This window comes from Neoarius graeffei, chromosome 1 (assembly GCF_027579695.1).
Source record: "Neoarius graeffei isolate fNeoGra1 chromosome 1, fNeoGra1.pri, whole genome shotgun sequence".
Lineage (NCBI taxonomy): Eukaryota > Metazoa > Chordata > Actinopteri > Siluriformes > Ariidae > Neoarius > Neoarius graeffei.
Genome location: NC_083569.1, coordinates 33200465 through 33205267, shown reverse-complemented (window position 1 = coordinate 33205267; position 4803 = coordinate 33200465). Strand labels below are relative to the sequence as shown.

Below are 4803 nucleotides of genomic sequence, written 5' to 3'. Positions count from 1 at the left end.
CTTGCCCTGCATGAACAACGAGGGCACTCTTCTTCTTCCCTAACAGCCGGCTCTGCTACAGGAGGAAAAGGAGTCTGCTCTGCTGAACTCACGTCCCCCTCCAAGGTAGCACAGGGCCTCTGTTCATGTTCCTCAGGCTCAGTGTCTGGTAGCCTGACTGGCTGCTCAGGTTCCGTGGCATCAGCATCCCAATCTGCCCTGGTCTCTGGTTCCGGGTACTCGTTCAGCTAGTGGCGACCCTCTAATCCCCTTCTTGCTAAAAGGTGGTCCACATGGCGCCTATGCACCTGGCCTTCCACCTGGACCCTGTAACTGAGAGGGCCTGTGCTAGAGATGACCACACCTGGTACCCATTTCCAATGACCTGTGAAATCCCTCACCCACACTTCGGACCCTGCCGTCAGAGCCCTGGCTTGTCTGGTGCGGTTCTCCCTGCAGATCATGCGTTCTTGGTTCTGGAGGACCTTGGCCTGAGTGTCTGGCTTTAATAGGTCCCATCTTGTCCTGACAGGGCGCCCAAACATCATCTCTGCTGGTGATCTGCCTGTTGTTGCATGAGGTGTTGATCTGTATGCTGCTAAAAACCTTGCTATGCGCGTCTTAAGTGACCCCCCTGACCCCTTGGTTTTCTTCAAGGCCCTCTTGACTGTCTGTACCGCTCTTTCGACTACACCATTCGTGGACGGCTTGTAGGGGGCAGATGTTATGTGCCTTATGCCATTAGAAGACAGAAAACCCCTGAACTCGGCGCTTGTGAAGTATGCCGCATTGTCTGACACGACTGTGTGTGGCAGGCCATGGATGCTGAACAGCTCTCTCAAGTGCTCAATTGTTCCTGCTGAGGTGGCAGAACTGACTGGAGCAACTTCCAGCCATTTTGAATGGGCATCTACTGTTATCAAAAACATCTCACCCTGAAATGGACCTGCGTAGTCTATGTGAATTTGCGTCCATGGCTTTCCAGGCCATTCCCAAGGAGAGACTGGTGCCTGGGGGGGGAGCATTTCGAACTTCTTGACAGATAGTGCAGGCTTGCACTTTCTGCTCTATTTCATTGTCCAGCCCAGGCCACCACATGTGAGCTCTGGCTGTCGCCTTCATTCTCGAGATTCCTGGGTGTGGTTCATGAAGTTCATCAAGCAGTATCTCATGAGCTTGTAATGGAATCACCACACGTAGTCCCCAGAGCAGGATGCCGTCTTCCACACTGAGCGCCACCTGCCTTCTAAAAAATGATCGCAAAGCCTCAGCTGGGCAGCTGGGAGGCCATCCCTCTTTGATGAAACGGCAGACCTTTGACAGTATAGGATCTCTTGCAGTCCACAACTTAAGCTGATGACCTGTAATAGGGGCTGTCTGAAGCTGTCTAAGTAAACATGTCAGTTCAGCTGGACGGTGAGTCTCCCTAGGCCTTTCAGGAAGGGGAAGTCTGCTGAGACCATCAGCATTGGCGATGGTCGGTCCTGGCTTGTACCTGAGAACATACTGATACTGAGCCAGCAGTAAAGCCCAGCGCTAAAGGCGTGGTGAAGCTGTCGGCTGAATGTTCTTAATCTCCCCTAGGAGGCCCAGCAAGGGCTTGTGGTCTGTTTGTATGGTAAAATCACGCCCGTACACATATTGGTGGAACTTCTTTACTGCAAATATTACAGCAAGGGCTTCCCTCTCCAAATGAGAGTAATTTTTTCAGCTGGCGACAATGAGCGAGAGGCAAAACAGATCGGCCTCTCAGTGTCTTCAATCCTATGCGACAAAACTGCTCCAACTCCGTACGGAGACGCATCACAAGTTATGATTAGGGGCAACTGGGGGTCATAATGAATGAGTAGTGGTGATGCTGAGAGCAAGTCCTTTGACTTCTGGAATGCCGCATGCTGCTGAGAGCCCCACACCCACTTTGCCCCCGCCTTTAAGAGACAATGTAGGGGGGCCAACACTGTGGATAAATCTGGAAGGAATCGGCCATAGTAATTAATCATTCCCAGGTAAGCCCGCACTTCATAAACATTTTTGGGGTCTGGGGCCTCTTTTATAGCTCTTACTTTCTTCTCCAAGGGTTGGAGACTGCTGGCAGTTACCCGGTGGCCCAAATATTCAACTGCTGGGGCCATGAACTCGCACTTAGACCTCTTTAGCCTGAGACCTACTTCCTCTAGTCGTGTCAGCACCTGACTGAGGTTTTGGAGATGGGCTTCCTCCGAGGGACCTGTCACAAGGACATCATCAAGGTAAACAGTTGTGTGCAGAATCCCCGCTAATAAGTTCTCCATGGTCCTCTGAAATATTGCACAAACTGAGGAAACTCCAAAAGGAAGATGTGTGTACTGGAATAACCCCTTATGAGTGTTAATCGTCACCAGCTTACGTGAATCTTCAGCCAGCACCAACTGTTGGTAGGCATGGGACATGTCTAGTTTAGAGTAGCTTGTGCCACCAGCTAGTGTAGCAAAAAGCTCCTCCATTCTTGGTAGTGGGTACTGTTCTAGTCTTGAAGCTATGTTTGCTGTTAATTTATAGTCTCCACATATCCTTACAGTATCATCTGGCTTTAGCACAGGCACAATGGGTGCTGCCCAATCAGAGTGTGTAATAGGTTCAATGACACCTACAGCTTGTAGTCTGTCTAGCTCTGCCTCAATCTTAGGTCGCATGGCAAAAGGCATGGGCCTGGCCTTGCAATAGCGAGGCTTGACAGACGTGTCGACATGGAAACGAACTTCCATACCTTTCAGGGTCCCAAGCTCATCCTTAAAGATGTCCTTATGTTTGGAGAGAACATGTTGCAGCTCACTATCTGACACCTTGAAAATTGGCTTGAACAGTTCTTTCCAATTGAGACGCAACACGCCCATCCAGTCCCGCCCCAGCAGATTTGGCCCCCGATTCTGAACCACCAGTATGTTCAGAGCTGCTGTCTGTCCCTCATAGTGAACATCAACTGTAGTTTTGCCCTTAACTTCAACCTTCTCCCCTGTGAATGATCTCAGAACAACTTCAGAAGGTTTCAATGCTAATCCAGGGGTTGCACCTTGTATTTTATTGAAACAGTCCTCCCCTATCACTGTTCGCGATGCCCCAGTGTCGACTTCAAATTGCACTGGACTGTTATTCAGCTCTACTGTAGCCACAATGGGGCCATGTGGCTTCTCTTTCAGAGCCATGAGGTAATCAGTCTGTTCCTCCTCTTCCTCAGACTCTTGAGGCAGAGTGAGCTCTGACATAAGGTGAGCAGCCTTAGGTTCCTGCCTCTGAGTGGATCTGCCTTTATCCTGTTTACGCCGCTTACACACTCGGGCTATGTGACCAACTTTTTTACAGTAATGGCACACTGCTTCCTTGAATCGACACGAATCAGCTGCGTGTCCATCGCCACAGCGATAGCAGGTCACTGATCTTGTAGCTTGTCGCCTTTGAGTGATAAACCCTGGGTTTTCAACCTGATTAACTTGAGCAGTAGGCTGCAGGGTCTGTGCACCTTTATCTGCTGCTTCCAGTGCGATCGCTTTATCAAGGGCAGACTTCCATGTTAAATCAGGTATTGCCAGTAAGCGGCGCTGTATTTGCTCGCAACCTATGCCCCAAACAAACTGATCTCTCAACCGTTCTTCCAATGTAGCGCCAAAACCGCAATGCGTGGTGTGATGTTTTAATTTGACTACATAGGATGAGACTGCTTCCCCCTGTGCTTTCGTACAGGAGTGCAATTTAAACCTCTCCACGATTTCATTCGGGTTTGGGTTGAAATGTTCCCCTACACGTTTCACTAAGTCCTTATAATCAACTTCGGTGGGTTTTGATGGGGCTATCAAGTCTATTATTATTCCATACAGACTACTGCCACAAACAGAGAGGAGAATGGCCCGTTTAGTTTTGTCCCCCGTTACCTCATTGGCTTCAAAGTAGAATTCCAATCTCTCCACATATCTATTCCAATTTTCTGATTCTGGATCAAAGGCCTCCACTTTTCCAAAGACAGACATCTTCACAGCTTTTGGACGTTCTCACTTCCAGTTTTTCGGATCAGTAAACTCAGGCCTTCTTCAGTAGGCTAACGCAGTAGTCTTGTATGCTTTATCCTCGTCGCCAAAATATTATACTTTCTTACTGCTCTAGCTAAGAAGGAAAACAGCATGGCAGCTTGGTTAAGTCCACAAGAACCGTGTGTTTTTTTATTCGTTTCCTCCCTTTACATTTTACTTCACTCATGCATGCCCATCATGCTACCGCCACCTGGTGGCGGCTCCATAAATGCAGGATACAACACACGTCACGTGTGACGTAGCACAGATTATGAGCAATGGCGGATAGAACGCGATTTCCACTTGTCGATTGCTGTGCCGATATTCACCACTGACCGTCTCCTTTGGGCATCACTTGCTATTTTCCTTCGCTTCTTTTCTGAAGCTGACAATCGCGTTCTATCCGCCATTGCTGATAATCTGTGCCATGTCACACGTGACATGGTACACAAGAAGGGGAACCTGCCGATGACATCACGTTTCACTACCGCACGGAAATTAAAAGGGTAGGTGACTTTGGTCGCAAAATTAATATACTTGTCGTTGTCAAAAAATTATGTTTGATATATCATTTTGAAGCTAAAAGATTTCTCTGTCTAGTCATGTTGTCATAAAATATATTGTATTTTATGCCAAAAAAATACATCCAATGGTGGAATGGCACTTTAATGGGACTAAGAGCTGTGGTTGGAAAATACAGCTGGCTGAGATGCGTAGCTGTGTGAAGCTCAATTCCTCAGCTATTTTGTGATTTAAAAGGAAAAAAAGATGTTACAGAATGGTA

The 4803-nt window shown here is 48.1% G+C and overlaps 1 pseudogene; it reads right to left on the bottom strand.

The window, feature by feature from the left end:
- Positions 1-227: 227 nt before the first annotated feature.
- On the bottom strand, positions 228-2651 carry LOC132884802 (uncharacterized protein K02A2.6-like; annotated as a pseudogene).
- Between the last annotated feature and the right edge of the window lie 2152 nt (positions 2652-4803).